Source organism: Chlorocebus sabaeus, chromosome 22 (assembly GCF_047675955.1).
Source record: "Chlorocebus sabaeus isolate Y175 chromosome 22, mChlSab1.0.hap1, whole genome shotgun sequence".
Classification (NCBI taxonomy): Eukaryota; Metazoa; Chordata; class Mammalia; order Primates; family Cercopithecidae; genus Chlorocebus; species Chlorocebus sabaeus.
In genome coordinates this window covers 89,999,404-90,020,731 of record NC_132925.1, presented here as the reverse complement: position 1 = coordinate 90,020,731, position 21,328 = coordinate 89,999,404, and the positions used below count along the sequence as shown (strand labels likewise).

Here is a 21,328-nt window from a genome sequence, read left to right as displayed (position 1 = left end):
GAAGATACACAAAGACCATTAAGTACAGGAAAAGGTGCTCAATATCATTAGCATTCAAGTAAATGAAAATTAAAACCACAATGAGTTACCACTATATCTTCACCCAAATGGCGAAAATTAAAAACACACTACAACACACTAAATGTTGCTAAATGTGAAACAACCACAACTCTCATACATTACTGGTGAGAGTGTAAAAATGGTACAACCATTTTGGAAAAGGTGTTACAGTTTCCTATAAAGCTAAACATACATCTATCCTATGACCCCGCAATTCTATTCTCTTCAAGAGAAATGAATGTATGTATATGTCCACACAAAAAAACCTGTGCAAAAAAGCTCATAAAAGCTTTACTCATAAAGCAAACACTGGAAACAGCCCAAATATCTATCAACAGGAGAATAAACAAACTGTAGTGTTAATGCAATGAAATACTATATAGTGATAAAAATAAACTACTGATACAGACAACAGCATGTATAAATTAAAACATTACACTGTGTGAAAGAAACCTTACTCAAGAGTGGCCAGGCACGGTGGCTCCCACCTGTAATCCCAACACTTTGCGAGGCCAAAGAGGGAGGATCGCTTGAGCCCAGGAGTTTGAGACCAACCTGGGCAACATGGCAAGACCTCTACAAAAAAAATTTTTCTTTTTTTTTGAGATGGAGTCTCGCTCTGTTGCCCAGGCTGGAGTGCAGTGGCCAGATCTCAGCTCACTGCAAGCTCCGCCTCCCAGGTTTACGCCATTCTCATGCCTCAGCCTCCTGAGTAGCTGGGACTACAGGCGCCCGCCACCACACCCGGCTAATTTTTTGTATTTTTTAGTAGAGATGGGGTTTCACCATGTTAGCCAGGATGGTCTCGATCTCCTGACCTCGTGATCCGCCAGTCTCGGCCTCCCAAAGTGCAGGGATTACAGGCTTGAGCCACCGCGCCCGGCCAAAAAAAATTTTTAATTAGCCGGGTACAGCAGTGCACTCCTGTAGTCCCAGCTACTTGGGAAGCTGAGGTGGGAAGATCCTTTGAGCCCAGGGTGGGTTCGAGGGGCAGTGAGCTATAATTGCACCACTGTACTCCAGCCTGGGTGATAAAACAAGACCCTCTCCCTTAAAATAAATAAATAAATAATACATATATGAAATACATGTAATACATGTATATGTAACACATGTATGTATTACATATATATAGTCTTCCTTTATAACTTAATATATTTATGCATATAATATATACAAAAACTATATAACATATAAAATATGTATATATAGGAAGACTATATATACATATACACATATATTGTCTTCTTATATTCTAGAGCATTCTCTTTTTTGAGACAGTGTTTTGCTGTTACCCAGGCTAAAGTGTAGTGGCATGATCATGATTCACTGCAGCCTCCATCTCCTGGGCTCCAGCAATCCTCCCACCTCAGTCTCCCTAGTAGTTGGGACTATGGGCACATGCCACCACACCCAGCTAATTTTTTTATTTTTTGTAGAGACAAGGTTTCACCATGCTGCCCAGGCTGGTCTCAAACTCCTGGACTCAAACGATCCTTCTATCTCAACCTCCCAAAGTGCTGGGATTACAGGCATGAGCCATCACACCCAGCCTCTCTCTACTTCTGACTAGCCAATTTCTCATTACTCCAGTCTCTGTTACAGTTAATAATTCTAATTTTCTTTTACATAGAGACAGGGTCTCACTACGTTGCCCAGGCTGGTCTTGAACTCTTGAGCTTTTTTTTTTTTTTTTTAAGACAGAGTCTCACTCTCACCCAGGCAGGAGTGCAGTGGTGTGATCACTGCTCACTGCAGCCTCCAACTCCTACGCTCAAGTGATCCTCCAACCTCAGCCTCCTGAGTTGCTGGAATTTTAGGCATGTCCCACCATGCCCAGCTAATTGTTTATTTTTTGGTAGATAAGCGGGCCTTGCTGGGTTGCCCCGGTTGGTTTTGAACTTTTTTTTTTTTTTTTTTTGAGATGGAGTCTGCCTCCCAGGCTGGAGTGCAGCGGCGCGATTTCTGCCCATTGCAAGCTCCGCCTCCCGGGTTCACGCCATTCTCCTGCCTCAGCCTCCCAAGCAGCTGGGACTACAGGCGCCCACCACCATGCCCAGCTAATTTTTTGTATTTTTAGTAGAGACGGAGTTTCACCGTGTTAGCCAGGACGGTCTCAATCTCCTGACCTCGTGATCTGCCCGCCTCAGCCTCCCAAAGTGTTGCGATTACAGGAGTGAGCCACCGCACCCGGCAGGTTTTGAACATTTTTTTTTTTTTTTTTTTTTTTGAGACGGAGTCTCGCTCTGTCGCTCAGGCTGGACTACAGTGGCGCAATCTCGGCTCACTGCAAGCTCCGCCTCCCGGGTTCACGCCATTCTCCTGCCTCAGCCTCCCGAGTAGCTGGGACTACAGGCGCCCGCCACTGCGCCTGGCTAATTTTTTCTATTTTTAGTAGAGACGGGGTTTCACCATGGTCTCGATCTCCTGACCTTGTGATCCGCCTGTCTCGGCCTCCCAAAGTGCTGGGATTACAGGCGTGAGCCACCGCGCCCGGCCCTTTTTTTTTTTTTTGAGACGGAGTCTCCCTCTGTTGCCCAGGCTGGAGTGTAGTGGCCAAATCTTAGCTCACTGCAAGCTCCGCCTCCCGGGTCCGGCCTCAGCCTCCAGAGTAGCTGGGACTACAGGCGCCCGCCACCGTGCCCGGCTAGTTTTTTGTATTTTTTTTTAGTAGAGACGGGGTTTCACCGTGTTAGCCAGGATGGTCTCGATCTCCTGACCTCGTGATCCGCCCGTCTCAGCCTCCCAAAGTGCTGGGATTACAGGCTTGAGCCACCACGCTCGGTCCCGGTTTTGAACTTCTAAGTTCAACTGATCCTCCTGCCTCAGCCTCTGAAAGTGCTATAATTACAGGCATGAGCCACTGCAGCTGGCCAATTAATAATTCTTTATATAGTCCCAATTCTACCAATGAAAAGTAATACTGTAAACAGTCAAGTTAATATGTTTAAGGGTCCAGCTGGTCCTGCCTGGTACGCTCTGCTTCATGAAATTACTCAAACTTAATATTGGCTCCCTGGCACCAAGGTCAGCACTTACTTTGGAGACACATGCAAAATATATAAGATAGCCACATATTGGCTGGGTGCGGTGGCTCACGCCTGTAATCCCAGCACTTTGGGAGGCCAAGGCGGGCGGATCACGAGGTCAGGAGATCGAGACCATCCTGGCAAACACGGTGAAACCCCGTCTCTACTAAAAATACAAAAACAAAATTAGCCAGGCGTGGTGGCGGGCGCCTGTAGTCCCAGCTTCTCAGGAGGCTGAGGCAGGAGAATGGCGTGAACCCAGGAGCCGGCAGAGCTTGCAGTGAGCCGAGATCGCGCCACTGCACTCCACCCTGGGTGACAGAGTGAGACTCTGTCTCAAAAAGAAAACAAAACAAACAAACAAAAAAAATTAGCCGAGCGTGGTGGCAGGTGCCTATAGTCCCAGCTACTTGGAAGGCTGAGGCCGGAGAATGGCATGAACCCGGGAGGCAGAGCCTGCAGTGAGCCAGTAAGCAGAGATCGCGTCACTGCACTCCAGCCTGGGCAACAGAGCGAGACTCTGTCTCAAAGAAAGAAAAAAAAAAGATAGCCACATATTTCATAATATATCTTCCCAAACAGAGAAGCAGCTTTTTAATATTCATTATATTTTCTATGCTAATGAACCCACTTTAATTTTTGCTGCACTGTCTTCAGGTAAAGTACCAAAAAAAGTAAACCAAAATAGCCTAGGTATATCCTGCCTAGTATGCTGCTTGGCCCATACAACATCTTCTAGTTGAGCATAAGTCTTTATAAATAAGTTTCAGAATATTCACTAGCTAGGCATCGTGGTACACATGGGAGGCTGAGGCAGCAGGATCACTTGAACCCAGGAATTCAAGACCAGCATGGGTAACATAGCAAGACTCTCTCTAACACACACACACACACACACACACACACACACAAAACCGGAATACTCACCACCAAATCAATTTTTTGTCCGAATTGCAACTATAAAGTCTCCCAATCAGTCAGGGACCATTAAATTTAAATGTGCAAAAAAAAAATTTTTTTTAAGTACTTACATGATCAAATACATATTGAGTACCTACAGAGTAAGACCATGTGGTACATTATTACTAAGAAAACAAAAATTTGTTCTCTTGCCTTCAGAGAACTGAAGGTCAGCATAGCCCAAGAAGTTAATGGTGAAACAATGAAATATTACAAACTGAGCTACGCATAATAGGTGAGCTGTGGAAATGACTTTTAATGGGAGAGGGAATTTAAGGGATGAATACTTATCAACAAAAGCACTGCCTGTGGCTCCCAGACATTAAAGCCTAGAACACTTAGCTAGGGCTCTGACACAAGCGACTATACAGTCAGTTCTCATTACTGATGGTAATTATGTTTTATAAAGTCACTGTGTACAATGAGTTACTGAACACTGAGTCACTGCACCTAGACAAAATAAATGTTTAAATTCCTGTCAGCATGGCCGGGCGCGGTGGCTCACGCCTGTAATCCCAGAACTTTGGGAGGCCGAGGCGGGCGGATCACAAGGTCAGGAGATCGAGACCATGGTGAAACCCCGTCTCTACAAAAAATAGAAAAAATTAGCCGGGCGCGGTGGCGGGCGCCTGTAGTCCCAGCTACTCAGGAGGCTGAGGCAGGAGAATGGCGTGAACCCGGGAGGCGGAGCTTGCAGTGAGCCGAGATTGCGCCACTGCACTCCAGCCTGGGCGACAGAGCGAGACTCCGTCTCAAAAAAAAAAAAAAAAAAAATTCCTGTCAGCCTCTGGTCACATTTCCTTTTTTTTTTCATAAACTGTTAACCGGGGAAGATGATCTAGTCATATTTTCATCAACCAATCAATATATAACCTTCCAGATCTACACACATACAATATAAAACCTTTTAGGTATGTTTCTGTTTAAAGACACCTTATTTAATATAAATTACTGATTCATTAACACTGAACTCATAGTCGACAGCATTACAACTCAAGCCTGAACAAAACTTACCTAATACATTCGTTGTAAGGTAATCAAAGCCTTCTTGTGCTTAGAAACACCAGGCAGCACTTCAATACGACATTTGGGGGCCATTTTAAGCATCAAAATCACCAACAAGGCCAGGTGCAGTGGCTAATACCTGTAAGCTGTCTCAAAAAAATAAAAAAATAGGCTTCCGGTGGCCGGCTTCATTGGGAACTATGGCTAAACATCATCCTGATGTGATCTTTTGCTGCAAGCAGGCTGGTGTTGTCATCGGAAGATTGTGTGAAAAATGTGACAGCAAATGTGTGATTTGTGTCCCTGCACTCTGGTACGCGTATGTGATGACTGTAACTACGTATCTTACTGGCGTGCTGTGTGATCTGTGGGGGCCCTGGGGTATCCGGTGCCTATTATTGCAAGGAGCGCACCATCCAGGAGGAGGATAGAGATGGCTGCCCAAAGATTGTCAATTTGGGGAGCTCTAAGACAGACCTCTTCTATGAACACAAAAAATACAGCTTCAAGAAGAGGTGATTAGTGGGTGGACCTTTCCTCCCCGCAATATCAAGCTGCTGCAGTGGCTAGAAAAGATGCCTACTACTACCAGCAGAAAGGGAGCAGAGCCCAGAGCATCACCAGGAGTGCCTGCTAGTGTACTGGCAGCGTGCCACCCCTCCTCTCCCTTCACCCAGACACGTGGTAGGGATGGAAAACGATTCTTCACAGAGCACTCTGGCACACTGTATTGGAGAAAACCTGATAGATGAGTCAGGCCACGCGCGGTGGCTCACGCCTGTAATCCCAGCACTTTGGGAGGCCAAGGCGGGTGGATCACGAGGTCAGGAGATCGAGACAATCCTGGCTAACACGGTGAAACCCCGTCTCTATTTTAAAAAATACAAAAAAAATTAGCCGGGCGTGGCGGCGGGCGCCTGTAGTTCCAGCTACGTGGGAGGCTGAGGCAGGAGAACGGTGTGAACCCAGGAGGCGGAGCTTGCAGTGAGCCAAGATCGCGCCACTGCACTCCGGCCTGGGCGACAGAGTGAGACTCTTGTCTCAAAAAAAAAAATGATAGATTAGTTAATGGTTTTTCTTGAATTTGAGAAGCAAAGGTCTGTTCTCCATATTGATATGTTCTCCCTCAACCAAGATCTTCCAAGAAATAATATTTTAGTCTTCTGCTTGAGGAGTTGACTGTGAAGCTACACCCAGTGAAAAACATGTTCTTGCAGCAGCTCCAGTGGAAGCTGTCCTTGAAGAAGCTTTGGTGTGTGGTGGGAAGCTATCAGAACAAGAAATGTAGCCATTTACTCTTTTAACACTTGCGCTATTGTCATTTATTTTCCTTCTGAGAAACTGGAAATCCTTTCTGTTGCTATTACATTAAGAATGTTGGTGTTTATTTTCTGGTAAGATAAACAAAAATGAAAATAACCATTAAAAATCACCAACAAAAAGCAAATCAGGCCAGCTGCAGTGGCTTACGAATGTAATCCCAGCACTTTGGGAGGCCGAGATGGGCGGATCATTTGAGGCCAGGAGCTCGAGACCAGCCTGGACAACATGGTGAAACCTCATCTCTACTAAAAATACAAAAATTAGCCAGGCATGGTGGGGCATGTCTGTAATCCCAACCACAAGCAAGGCTAAGGCAGGAAAATTACTTGAACCTGGTAGGCAGAGGTTGCAGTGAGCCGAGATAGCAACACCATACTCCAGCCTGGGTGACAGGGCAAGACTCAGTCTTAGAAAAAAAAAGCAAATAAATGCAAAAAAAACCCATAGTACTAAATAGACCAAGAAAAGGACACTTATTTACAGTATGGTAATTGAAAAGAAGACAGCAGCATGTTGCCTTGTCTAACCTAAGCTGGGAACACACAACTCAAAATTTTTGTCACTCTGTGCATATTTATAAATGATAGCAAAAGCACCAAAAGTATTGATTTTGGGGTTACAAGTAAATTTTAGCAGGTTTGCAAACTTGAAAACACAAACTCCGTGAATAATGAGGATCAACTGTATAATTACGATTCCATTTTGGAAACTTCTAAGAATCGCAAATTTAATCTACAGTGATAGAAATATCAGCGCCTGTCTGTGTCCAAGGAAGCAGGCTGGGGTTGACTGGAAAGGGAAATAGGAGTACCTTCTACAACTAACTGACATCTTTTCACTGGGCCAGGCACAGTGGCTCATGCCTGTAATTCCAGCACTTGGGGAGGCCAAGGTGGGTGGATCACTTGAGGTCAGGAGTTCAAGACAAGCCTGGTCAACATGGCAAAACCCCATCTCTACTAAAAAAAATACAAAAATCAGTCCATTGTGGTGGCACATGCCTGTAATCCCTGCTACTCTGGAGGCTGAGGCACAAAAATCACTTGAACCCAGGAGGCGGAGGTTGCAGTGAGCCAAGATGGCACCACTACACCCCAGCCAGGGCGACAGAGCAAGACTCTGTCTCCAAAAAAAGAAATCTTTTCACTGAAGTGAAATAAACATCTGTTGGGCCAGGTGCAGTGGTTCACGCCTGTAATCCCAACACTTTGGGAGGCCGAGGTGGATCACCTGAGGTCACGAGTTCAAAATCATCCTGGACAACATGGTGAAACCCCATCTCTACTAAAAATACAAAAATTAGCTGCGCATGGTGGCATGTGCCTGTAGTCTCAGCTACTTGGGAGGCTGAGGCAGCAGAATTGCTTGAATCTGGAAGGTAGACGTTGCAGTGAGCAGTGAGCTGAGATCCAGCCACTGCACTCCAGCCTGGCGACAGAGTGAGACTCCATCTCAAAAAAAAAAAAAAAAAAAAATGCCAAGTTTGGTGGCTCAGGCCTGTTATCCCAGCACTTTGGGAGGCCAAGGTGGGTGGATCACGAGGTCAGGAGATTGAAACCATCCTGGCTAACACAGTGAAATCCCCTCTCTACTAAAAATACAAAAAATTAGCCGGGCGTGGTAGCACACACCTGTAGTCCCAGCTACTCGGGAGGCTGAAGCAGGAGAATCACTTGAACCCGGGAGGTGGAGGTTGCAGTGAGCGGAGATCGTGCCACTGCACTCGAGCCTGGGCGACAGAGCGAGACTCCATCTCAAAAAAAAAGAAAGAAAAAAAAATTATACCTCAATAAAGTTGGAAATTTCTTTAAAAACAATGATAAAGCATAAAGGTCAAAGATCAGAGATCAGCTGGCCATTTCTGGTGTGCAGGGGATTTTCTTTGACAGTGAAATGATGTTTTTTTTTAAGACAGGGTCTCTTGGCTGGGCATGGTGGCTCACGCCTGTAATCCCAGCACTTTGGAAGGCCAAGGCGGGTGGATCACAAGGTCAGGAGATCAAGACCATCCTGGCCAACATGGTGATAACCCATCTGTACTAAAAATACAAAAATTAGCTGAGCGTAGTGGTACGTGCCCATAAATCGCAGCTACTCAGGAGGCTGAGGCAGGAGAATCGCTTGAACCCGGGAGGCGGAGGCTGCAGGAGCCAAGATCGCGCCACTGCACTCCAGCCTGAGCAACAAGAGTGAGATTCTGTCTCAAAAAAAAAAAAAAAAAAAAAAAAAAAAGACAGGGTCTCAGCAAGGTGTGGTGGCTCATGCCTATAATTCCAGCACTTTGGGAGGCCAAGGCAGGTAGATGGTTTGAGGTCAGGAGGTCAAGACTAGCCTGGTCAACATGGTGAAACCTCGTCTCTACTAAAAATACAAAAAATTAGCTGGGCATGGTGATAGGTGCCTGTAATCCCAGCTGCTCGGGAGGCTGAGGCAGGAAAATCACTCGAACCTGGGAGGCAGAGGTTGTAGTGAGCAGAGATCGCGCCTCTGCTCTCCAGCCTGGGTGACAAAATGAGACTTCGTCTCAAGAGAAAAAAAGATAGGGTCCTACTCCGTCACCCAGGCTGGAGTGCAATGGCCCAACCATAGCTCACTGCAGCTTCAAACTCCCAGACTCAAGCGATCCTCCCATCTTAAGACTCCTCAGTAGCTGGGGTTACAGCCACGCACCACCATGCCCGGCTAATTTTTTTATTTTTTGTATCGATGGGGTCTCACTATGTTTCCAGAGCTGGTCTCGAACCCCTGGGCTAAAGTGATCCTACTGCCTTAGCCTCCCAAAGCACAAGGATTACAGGGATGAGCCACCACGTCCAGCCAATACGTTTTTAATTAACAGCTTTATTATTATTCACACAACATACAATTCACCCATTAAAGTGTACAATTCAATGATTTTAAGTATAAGATATTCAGAGATAGGAGCAACCATCACCGCAATTTTAGAATGTTTTAATCATCTCAAAAAGAAATCCCATACCCTTAAGCTATCATTTTCTCTATCCCCCACAACTACCTCCAAGCCCTAAGCAATCACTAATCTACTTTGTTTCTATAGAATCGCCTATTCTGGATATTTCACATAAATGAAATCATATAAATGTGAACTTCTCCATCTGACTTCTTTCACTTAACATGCTTTCAAGATTCATCCATGTTGTAACATGTATCAGCACTTTGCACCTTTTTATTGCAGAATAATGTTCCCTTGTATGTATACACCACATTTTATCTGTCAGTTGATGGACACTTGGGTTGCTTCTCCTCTTGGTTATTATGAATAACGCTGCCATAAACATTGGTGCACAAGTTTTTGTGTGAACATTTGTTTTCACTTCTCTTGGGTAGACAGCCAGGAGGGAGATTGCTGGGTCATATGGTAACTCTATGTTTAACCATATAAAGACTGTTTTCCCGGCCGGGCGCGGTGGCTCAAGCCTGTAATCCCAGCACTTTGGGAGGCCGAGACGGGTGGATCACGAGGTCAGGAGATCAAGATCATCCTGGCTAACATGGTGAAACCCCGTCTCTACTAAAAAAATACAAAAATCTAGCCGGGCGAGGTGGCGGGCGCCTGTAGTCCCAGCTACTGGGGAGGCTGAGGCAGGAGAATGACGGGAACCCAGGAGGCGGAGCTTGCAGTGAGCTGAGATCCGGCCACTGCACTCCAGCCTGGGCAACAGAGCGAGATTCCGCCTCAAAAAAAAAAAAAAAAAAGACTGTTTTCCCAAGTGGCCCACTTGACATTCCCACCAACAGTGTATGAGGTCTCTAATTTCCCCATATTTCCATCAACATATGACATCATCTGATTTTTTTATTACAGAGTAAGTTGTTTAATAATTTTTCATTCAATCATAATACACCCAAATTTTTCTTTTCTTTTCTCTTTAGAGACAGGGTCTTGTTTCTGTCATCCAGGCAGGAATGCAGTGGCACAATGATGGCTCACTGCAGCTTCAACCCCTGGGCTCAAGCAATTCTCCCACCTCCGCCTCCCAAGTAGCCAGGAATACAGGGGCATGCCACCATGCTCGTTTAATTTTACAGTTTTGTGTGTGTGTGTGTGTGTGGAGACGGGGTCTCACTATGTTGCCCAGGCTGGTCTCAAACTCCTGGGCTCAAGCAATTTGCCTGCTTCAACCTCCAAAAGTTCTGGAATTACGGGCATGAGCCATGGTACCTGGCCTACACCTAGATTTTTATGTATTTATAAGGTGTTCTTATTCATTAACATCGAATTTTAGACTTGAAAAGAGTCCAGTCCTAGACCTGCTCCCCTACCCTGCCCTCCTTTTATATAATGAGACAGGAATAAATAAGCTAAACCCACAAATAAAATTTTACAAAAGAGATCAGCAGATTTTCTAGGCACTCAACAAAACAATGTCCCTAATAGAGATCCAGCACTGAAGTGAACACATGTTCCCATAAAAGCTCATTTGTTATGTCTTCTAAATAAATGCAACTTCAAACCACAGTAGCAGACCTGAGAGTCTTTATCATTTTTCATACACACACACACACACACACACACACAGTCTTAGGCTTTCCTACCCAGAATCTATTGCTTAAATTCTGCTATAGTAGGAGAAATGAAAACCTATATTTAAAAATCAGTGCAAAAGCACAGATCCACAGCCACAAAGACACAAAATGCCGGACCGCTTCCTTGTTCCAAGTCAGAAATGGAGTGTACTGTGCAGTCGTTCCCCAACTCTGCCCATCACTGTTCCTTATAGTGTCAGGGCTGCACCAGGAGGAGGTCAGGCAGCAAACACTGCCATTTACAGCAGCCCAAGGAGGCAGTGAGATCAAGACCCAGTAAAGAAAAGGGCCTAAGAATGTTTGCATCCAGTGCCATATTCACAGAAATGTTTTCCTAGAAAACTGGCATTTTAACAAGGAAGGGCTCTTTTTAGGCCTTAGTTCTGCCCTTTGAGCAAGTTCTGTCTCTGTTCTGCAGCACTAAGGGACAGCCCTGCCTCTATAAAGCACACTTCAAGGCAAGGCAGGGTGGAGGTAGAAATTCACAGCCACCAAATCCCCATTTCTACTTGCCCACTCCCTTCTATTTCCCTGTTTAATTACAAAAGGTGTTTCCAACTCAGACAAATCTAGTACATATTTATAAATATTTGGTCCTCATCTACAGGTGCAAAAAGACACAAGAAGTGTAAAATACAGTCCCTGTCAGAAAAGGATTAGGCCCTACCAGAGGAAACAAAATATATATAAATATATATATATTTATTTATATAATTATATATATATATATATATTTTTTTTTTTTTAGACAGAGTTTCGCTCTTGTTGCCCAGGCTGGAGTGCAATGGCGCAATCTCGGCTCACTGCAACCTCTGCCTCCCGGGTTCAAGTGATTCTACTGCTTCAATCTCCCAAGTAGCTGGGATTACAGGCGCCCGCCACCACACCCGGCTAATTTTTTGTATTTTCAGTAGAGACAGGGTTTCACCATGTTGGCCAGGCTGGTCTCTAACTCCTGGCCTCAGGTAATCCACCTGCCTTGGCTTCCCAAAGTGCTGGGATTACAGGCATGAACCACTGTGCTGGCCTAAAAAATTATTCTTAAAAGAGCAAATACTATTTTGATGTTTGTTTCAGGGCAATAATGCCACTGCAGTTCGAAGAGTATGGAATATATCCCCAGGAGCTGAAATGTTTTGGGGACATTTCATAAAGAGGTAGGTAGAAATGGAGCTGGATTATGGACAAGAGAGAAGCTGAAGGAAAAGGTCATCTCCACAGGCCATAGGTCACTGGATTCAGCCATGAGAGGATTTGTGTAAAGAAAGAGTACATATGGAATGTTTAGCAAACCATTTGGTTAGCGGGGATTAGGATAAACCCTGAGGAGGTAGGCTGGAGTCAGCTGGACTATATCGCCTTAAATGCCACATTAGGACATCAGATCTCATCCCATAAGCCTGTAGTAGTTCCTGATTTCAGTGCAGGATCTCCACAGTCTGTGCAGTGTGAAAAAGTCCTGAAATTGGCCAGGCAAGGTGACTCACATCCGTAATCCAGCATTTTGGGAGGCCGAGGTGGGAGGATCACTCCAACCAAGGAGCTAGAGGCCAGCCTGGGCAACAAGCAAGACTCTGTGTCCATTAAAAAAAAAAAAATTAAAATTAAGAATTAGCTGAGCACAGTAGTGCCCACCTGTAGTTCTAGCTATTCTGGAGGCTGAGGCAGGAGAATCACCTAAGCCCAGGAGTTCGAGGCTGCAGTGAGCTATGATCGAGCCACTGCACTCCAGCTGGGCAACAGAGTAAGACTTGTCTCAAAAAAAAATTAAGTAATTAAAAGTACTAAAGTTTGCTGGGCGCGGTGGCTCAAGCGTGTAATCCCAGCACTTTGGGAGGCCGAGACAGGCGGATCACGAGGTCAGGAGATTGAGACCATCCTGGCTAACACGGTGAAACCCCGTCTCTACTAAAAAATACAAAAAACTAGCCGGGCACGGTGGCGGGCGCCTGTAGTCCCAGCTACTTGGGAGGCTGAGGCAGGAGAATGGCATAAACCCGGGAGGCGGAGCTTGCAGTGAGCTGAGATCCGGCCACTGCACTCCAGCCTGGGTGACAGAGCGAGACGCCATCTCAAAAAAAAAAAAAAAATACTAAAGTTTACAGATAAATTATGCAAAGATAAAGAACAGTGGATGGAAAGTTTACTTTTTTTTTTGTTTGTTTTTTTTGAGATGGAGTCTAGCTCGTCGCCCAGGCTGGAGTGCAATGGCACAATCTTGGCTCACTGCAACCTCCACCTCCCAAGTTCAAGCGATTCTCCTGCCTTAGCCTCCTGAGTAGCTGGGATTACAGGCACGCGCCACCAGGCCCGGCTAATCTTTGTATTTTTAGTAGAGACGATGCTTCACCATGTTGGTCAGGTTGGTCTCGAACTCCTGACCTCGTGATCCACCCACCTCGGCCTCCCACAGTGCTGGGACTACAGGCATGAGCCACCACGCCTGGCCTGGAGGGTCTACTATTATAACAACAGTCTGACACATTTGCACTTAAAAATGCCCATCACAAACCAGGCACAGTGGCTCATGCCTGTACTTTAGGTACCCGAGGCAGGAGGATCATTTGCACCCAGGAGTTTGACTAAGCAACATAGTGAGACCCCCATCTCTACAAAAAATTAAGACAAAGAAAATTAGCCAGGCATAGTGGCACACATGTGTAGTCTTAGCTACTTGGGAAGCTGAGGCAAGAGAATCACTTGAGCCCAGGACTTGGAAGCTGCAGTGAGCTACAACTGGGCCACTACACTCCAGCCTAGGAGCTTTTCAAGAGACTGTCTCTTAAAAAAGCCAGGCATGGCCAGGCGTGGTGGCTCACACCTGTAATCCCAGCACTTTGGGAGGCTAAGGGCCCAGGACTTGGAAGCTGCAGTGAGCTACAACTGGGCCACTACACTCCAGCCTAGGAGCTTTTCAAGAGACTGTCTCTTAAAAAAGCCAGGCATGGCCAGGCGTGGTGGCTCACACCTGTAATCCCAGCACTTTGGGAGGCTAAGGTGGGTGGATCACCTGAGGTCAGGAGTTTGAGACCAGCCTGGCCAACACAGCAAAACCCCAGCTCTACCAAAAAAAAAAAAATTAGCCAGGCGTGCTCGTGCACGCCTGTAGTCCCAGCTACTCAGGAGGCTGAGGCAGGAGAATCACTTGAACCCAGGAGGCAGAAGTTGCAGTGAGGCAAGATCATGCCACTGCATTCCAGCCTGGGCGACAGAGTGAGACTCCGTCTCAAAAAAAAAAAAAAAAAAAAAAAAGGCCAGGCATGGTGGCTCATGCCTGTAATCCCAGCATTTTGGGAGGCCAAGACAGGAGGATCACTTGAAACTAGGAGTTCAAGCCCAGTCTGGGCAACTGAGACCCCGTCTCTACTTAAAATGCAAATGACAGCCAGTGCAGTGGCTCACCCCTGTAATCCCAGGCCAAGGTTGAGGCAGATGAATCAGGAGTTCAAGACCAGCCTGGCCAACATGGTGAAACCCCGTCTCAGGAGGAAAAAAAAAAAAGCAGGGGCTTGGGACAATTTTGAAAAACTCCTAATATTTTAGTATCCCCCTCCTTTCTTTTCAAGAACTGCCCAAGGAACTGGTCTTACCAAGATTAAAACACACTAAAGATTTAAAAAATGGCCCTGAAGGATAATGAAATAAATAAAGACTACTCAATTTCTCCCTTGCCTCACAAGTGCAGTATAAACTCAGTCGAACAGCAACAAGCAGCCAGCCTCCTCTGGGTTCAGCACCTGCTTTCCTAAAGGATCTCCTGACCAAGGAGGTAGTTCCTTTCAAAATTATTTTTTTTATTTTTATTTATTTATTTTATTATTTTTTTTCCTGAGACTGAGTCTCACTCTGTTGCCCAGGCTGGAGTGCAGTGACACGATGTCGCCTCACTGCAACCTCCACTTTCCGGGTTCAGGCGATTCTACTGCCTCAGCCTCCAAAGAGCTGGGACTACAGGCATGCACCACCACGCCCAGCTAATTTTTGTATTTTTAGTAGAGACGGGATTTCGCCATTTTGGCCAGGCTAGTCTCGAACTCCTGACTTCAGGTGATCCGCCTGCCTCAGCCTCCCAAAGTGCTGGGATTACAGACATGAGCCACCACGTCTGGCCTTTCAAAATTATACATTCAGAGGCGACAAGACCTGACAGAAGTGCACAAAGTAGGCTGGGTGCGTGGCCGGGCACAGTGGCTCACGCCTATAATACCAGCAATTTGGGAGGCCGAGGCGGGCGGATCACGAGGTCAGGTGTTCAAGACCAGTCTGGCCAACATAGTGAAACCCCATCTCTACTAAAAATACAAAAATTAGCTGGGCATGGTGGCATGTGCCTGTAATCCCAGCTACTCGGGAGGCTGAGGCAGGAGAACTGCTTGAACCAGGGAGTCAGAGGTTGCAGTGAGCCGAGATCGCACCACTGTATCCAGTCTGGCAAAGGAGCGAGACTCCGTCTCAAAAAAAAAAAAAGGAAAAAAAAAGTGCACAAAGTATTGTCGCTTGACTTCTTAGTCGTCATCTCATGCAGGCACGCTGTATGACCACGTACAAGAAGACTGTGCAAAGAACCAGAGGCCACAGGTCAAGAGAAATGTGTTTTGTAACAATCAGAACTCTTCCTAGACTAGCACACTCTGCTGAGGATCTCCAACCTACCCACATTCACAGGAAAGGGGCCTGAAGGTCTGTTTTCACTGAGCAAGATAATTTTACTACTGTTAAAAGTTAATTTGCACCGGGCGCAGTAGCTCACACTTATAATCCCAGCACTTTGGGAGGCTGAGGAGGGAGGCTCACGAGGTCAGGAGTTCGAGACCAGCCTGGCCAACATGGTGAAACCCCGTATCTACTAAAAATACAAATATTAGCCGGGCATTGGTGGCGCGCGCCTGTAGTCAGTCCTAGCTACTCAGGAGGCTGAGGCAGGATAATCGCTTGAACCCGGGAGGTGGAGGTTGTGGTGAGCCGAGACTGCGCCACTGCACTCCGGCCTGGGCAACAGAGCCGAGAGACTGTCGCAAAAAAAAAAAAAAAAAAAAAAAAGTTAATTTGCCAGTTAGATACCATCTACAACAAAAACAAGTTTCATTTATTTTTCCGATTCTAAGACACTCCTACATTTCCTTTGTCTCCTATGACGAGTATCTCTTTAGGAGAAAAAAAATCAATCAAGTAATCACCATAATATTCACTTTCTCCTAAAGCAAAAAGAGGAAGACATTACCACTCTCCAAAAAGTGGTGGTGAAGAACCAAAGAAATTATGTTCCAAAATAGAACTCAGCCATTACGGACATTTAACCAGGCTCTTTGGTAGGAAACAAACGGTGAGCTTCGAGGTACACGAGAGGTTCCGAACGGGTCTCGGGAAGCAGCAGCCAGGCAGAGGGTCCCCCTTGCCAGAATCACAGGGCTGTGACACCGGCCTGCCTGGCTCGCGGGGGCTTTGACTTGATTCGTCTAGTCTTAACATCCAGCGTCCTGAAAATCACTCGCAGGAGCGCTATCTAAGAAAGAGGTAAGTCTATTTCTCAGCCAGGAGCAACACAACTCCCAGGAGAGCATCAGGGTGGCACCGGACACACTTCAGCGGTCCGGATCAGCAGAGTCCAGAGCTTCGGTCAGAGAAGCTGGTTTCCCGCTACTAGCCGGCCAGACCTCAGGCACTGGCGCTCTCCGACCTCCACACCGGCTGTTCCCCGGCTTCGGTGCCAGCATCTAGGAGGCTCGGCGGGCGGCCGGTCAGGACGCTCGAGCGATGTTCCAGTGATGCTCCACCGGAGCCCCGACCCCACGCGCGCCCACTCCAACACCGCGCCCGCCACCGCCCTCCCCGCGGGCGTCAGGCCGGTCTATCGGCCCGGCTCCTGTCACTCACCCGCCCGGCCCGGGTACCGGGCGCCCACGGCTCCCTACGGGAGCTGGGCCCCCCGGGCCTCCAGGTTTCGGCCCGCCCCCTGGCAGGCAGCACAGGCGGCTGAGCCCCGCTACAGCGGCCTCTCACCGGCCGCTTGGTCCAGCTCCCGGCGCTGCCCACTGGGTACGGATCAACAACAAGATGGCGGCTAGCCGAGGGGGCGGGGGCCGGGCGTCATAGTAACCAGGACTGCAAAGAACCCGCCCCCGAGGGGTGCCATCCCCAATCAACAGTCTTCTTGCTCGTCGCCAGGGGAAGTGCTTCCCGCTGACAGGTCAGCTCACCTGTCAGTCAGAGTCTGCCTCTCAGGGCCTGTGCCGAAAGCGTGGGGCACGTGACTGTGACGGCATGGGTTTGCGCATGCGCTTCGTTCACGCTGTGGCTGGCGGAGCTTTTGCTGGCGACTGCGAGGCCAGATCGCCCTTGGCCTCTCTGCGTGTCTGGCCCCGGTGCGGTACCGGCGGCGTCTTCTCATACGTTTGCGCACACACAGGGAATCTCAGCGGTGTGCTATTCGTTTTTTTGTCACCCACTCTGGGAGAAGGGGGGTGCATCCCCAGTTCACTCTGGAGAGGAAACTGAGGCTCAGAGAGGGGAGGCCGAGCCAAGGTCACACCACCTCTAGAAATGGAGGTGCTGGGTCTCGCACCTCCTCCTACTGGTTTCAGTGTGAAGAGCCTCTATCCCGGCTTCCCGCGCTTTGTCCCTTAGTAGCCTCGAGGTACAGCAGTCTATGCTGCCACAGCAGCCTCTGGCTCATTGCCCACGCTTTCCTGCGTGAGGTTTAGAGCCTAGCACAAGTCCTGACACACAGCGGGCACTCCCTTTTCTCAGTCCTAGAGCATCTTGTCTTGAAATCCTATGACAGTATCTTTTGCCCTGGATTGTCATGACCGGCCTACCAGGCACAGTAATGGTCCCAGGAAGATGGTCACACCTTGCTCCCCATACAGAACACCTAACTCTGGGCTTGGCTTCAGGCTTAGAACACCAGATGAAGTTACCTGGCCTGGGCCCACACCCAAATGCCCCAACTAGCTAACTCTTTTGTGCCTTAGCCGTTCTTTAGCTTTGGTTGCCCCATCTGTAGAATGAAAATAAAAGTGGAGCTTCTCAGAGGAAGATTTAATGAACCCTTAGAGCAGGGGAAGAACTCAGGAAAAATCTGCCTACAACCACTTCCTGGAACAACCTGCTTCCAGAAGTTGCTGTTGCTGAGGCGCACCTTAAAACACTAACTTTGGTGGAAGCCCCATGAAGGGTTTTTGTTTTGTTTTGTTCCCACAGAAGGCACTCAGCTTCTTCCTGGCCCTGGGATACCATAACTGGTTCAGAAAGGGAGGCCCTCCTAGCCAGGTGCGGTGGCTCATGCCTGCAATCCAGCACTTTGGGAGGCCAAAGCGGGCGGATCACTTGAGGTCCGGGGTTCGAGACCAGCCTGGCCAAAATGGCGAAACCCCGTCCCTACTAAAAATACAAAAATTAGGCCGGGCGCAGTGTCTCAAGCCTGTAATCCCAGCACTTTGGGAGGCCGAGACGGGCGGATCACGAGGTCAGGAGATCGAGACCATCCTGGCTAACACGGTGAAACCCCGTCTCTACTAAAAAATACAAAAAAAAAAAAAAAAAACTAGCCGGGCGAGGTGGCGGGCACCTGTAGTCCCAGCTACTTGGGAGGCTGAGGCAAGAGAATGGCGTAAACCTGGGGAAGTGGAGCTTGCAGTGAGCCGAGATCCGGCCACTGCACTCCAGCCTGGGCGAGAGAGCGAGACTCCGTCTCAAAAAACAAAACAAAACAAAACAAAACAAAAATTAGCCAGAAAGCCGGGCGCGGTGGCTCAAGCCTGTAATCCCAGCACTTTGGGAGGCCGAGGCGGGTGGATCACGAGGTCAGGAGATCGAGACCATCCTGGCTAACACAGTGAAACTCCGTCTCTACTAAAAATACAAAAAACTAGCCGGGCGAGGTGGCGGGCGCCTGTAGTCCCAGCTACTCGGAGGCTGAGGCAGGAGAATGGCGTAAAACCCGGGAGGCGGAGCTTGCAGTGAGCCGAGATCGCGCCACTGCACTCCAGCCTGGGTGACACAGCGAGACTCTGTCTCCAAAAAAAAAAAAAAAAAAAAAAAAAAAAAAAAAATTAGCCAGACGTGGTGGCAGGTACCTGTAATCCCAGCTACTCAGGAGTCTGAGGCAGGAGAATCACTTGAACCTGGGAGGCAAAGGTTCAGTGAGCTGAGATCACGCCACTACACTCTAGCCTGGGCAACAGAGCAAAATTCTGTCTCAAAAGAAAAGGAAAGAAAGTGAGGTTCTCCAGTGCCCTGAGGAGGTTCAGGCCCACAGACTCAACAGAGGAGGAAAGACTGTGATAACTTGGATTTACCACAGTAAGGTCCTCTTGGAGAGCTGGCAGAAGCCTGAGACCTGATGTCAGGCTGGGCATGGAGAGTGGGCCGACATTGCACCCAGCAAGACCTGCCCACTAGCAGATTGTTGCAGGCCACCTGGCTACATGCAATAGCTCAGGTCAGCACAGGGAGAGGTGAGAGCAGAGGAACCAGAAGAAACATCAGGAAGAAAAGTCAACAACCCTCAAAAGGGGGATTCTGCTAATCCTCCAGGACCAGCCATGCCACAGGATTCTCAAGTCTGCATCACCCCTCACCCCAGTGCAAAAGCTCCAAATCCTTCCCAAGAAAACCTCCACATACAGTTGGCAAATTGCCCTGAAGTTTGATGGAGTCCTCAAAAAGCAAAAAGCAACAGTGGTATAACTACCATGGATAACAGTTTGGAGGTTCCTCAGAAAACTATAAATACAGTTACCACATGATCCAGCAATCCCATTGCTGGGTATGTACCCAAAGGAAAGAAAATCAGTATATAAAAAAGATATCTGCACTTCCGTGTTTGCTGCAGCGCCATTCACAATAGCCAAGATTTGGAAGCAACCTAAGTGTCCATCAACAGATGAACGAATAAAGAAAATATGGTACATATGGGCCAAGCGTGGTAGCTCACACCTGTAATCCCAGCACTTTGGGAGGCTGAGGCAGGCAGATCATGAGGTCAGGAGATCGAGACCATCCTGGCTAACATGGTGAAACCCCATCTCTACTAAAAATACCAAAAATTAGCTGGGCTTGGTGGTGAGCACCTGTAGTCCCAGCTACTCAGGAGGCTGAGGCAGGAGAATGGCATGAACCCAGGAGGCAGAGCTTGCAGTGAGACGAAATCACGCCACTGCACTCTAGCCTGGGCAACAGAGTGAGACTCCATCTCAAAAAAATAATAAAATGTACATATGCAGAATGGAGTATTATTCAACCATGAAAAAGGATGAAATTGACTGGTGTGGTGGCTCACGCCTGTAATCCCAGAACTCTGGGAGGCCGAGGCAGGAGGATCACCTGAGGTCAGAAGTTCAAGACCAACCTGGCCAACATGGTAAAACCCCGTCTCTACTAAAAGTAAAAAATAAAAAGCTGGGTGTGGTAGCATGCACCTGGGGTCCCAGCTACTCAGGAGACTGAGGCATGAGAATTGCTTGAACATGAGAGGCGGAGGTTGAAGTGAGCCAAGACCCTACCACTGTACTCCAGCCTGGGTGACAAAGTAAGACTCCGTCTCAAAAAAAAGGAAAAAGATTTAAACAAAACAATTTTTTTTTTTTTTTTTTTTTTTTTTTTTTTTGAGATGGAGTCTCGCTCTGTCGCCCAGGCTGGAGTGCAGTGGCCGAATCTCAGCTCACTGCAAGCTCCACCTCCCGGGTTTACGCCATTCTCCTGCCTCAGCCTCCCGAGTAGCTGGGACTATAGGCGCCTGCCACCTCGCCTGGCTAGTTTTTTGTATTTTTTAGTAGAGACGGGGTTTCATCGTGTTAGCCAGGATGGTCTCGATCTCCTGACCTCGTGATCCTCCCATCTCGGCCTCCCAAAGTGCTGGGATTACAGGCTTGAGCCACCGCGCCCAGCCAACAAAACAATTTAATTAATGGAGATAGTGAGTAAAAGGATAGTTACCAGAGTCTGGAAGGGGTGGGGAGGTGGGATGGTTAATGCGCACCAGAAAAAAAAGAAAAATGAATGAGACCTAGTGTTTTGATAGCACAACAGAGTGACTATAGACAATAATAACTTAATTGTACATTTTAAAATAACTAAAATAGTATAATTGGATTATTTGTAACACAAAGGATAAATACTTCCAGGGATGGATACCCCATTTTCGATGAAGTGATTATTAAGCATTACATGCCTTATCAAAACATCTCATGTACCTCCAAATTTATACACCTATGTACCCACAAAAATTAAAAATTAAGAAAAAAATTAAAAAGAGGAATATCTCAACAACAAAAAAAGCAACAGTAATCTCAGACACCTGTAATCCCAGCATTTTGAGAGGCTGAAGCAGGAGGATCACTTGGACCCAGGAATTCAAGAACAGCCTGGTCAACATAGAGAGACCCCATCTCTACAAAAAAATT

At 47.4% G+C, this 21,328-nt stretch overlaps 1 protein-coding gene and 1 pseudogene across 7 annotated transcripts in view; one reads left to right on the top strand and one right to left on the bottom strand.

Annotated features, from left to right (window-relative positions):
- The window catches only part of IP6K1 (inositol hexakisphosphate kinase 1), a 73,688-nt gene extending 56,690 nt beyond the window's left edge, over positions 1–16,998 (bottom strand). For 3 of the 7 annotated variants that reach the window (XM_038003913.2, XM_038003912.2, XM_007984262.3), the window contains exon 1: positions 16,800–16,998. The gene's annotated coding sequence lies outside the window, so the exon portion shown is untranslated. Of the gene's footprint in view, positions 1–5,063; positions 5,201–8,008; positions 8,131–16,799 lie in introns of all 7 variants that reach the window. The other 4 variants (XM_073010165.1, XM_073010168.1, XM_073010167.1 and 1 more) reach the window with 3 other exon arrangements.
- On the top strand, positions 5,255–5,573 carry LOC103227645 (PHD finger-like domain-containing protein 5A pseudogene; annotated as a pseudogene).
- Positions 16,999–21,328: the final 4,330 nt, after the last annotated feature.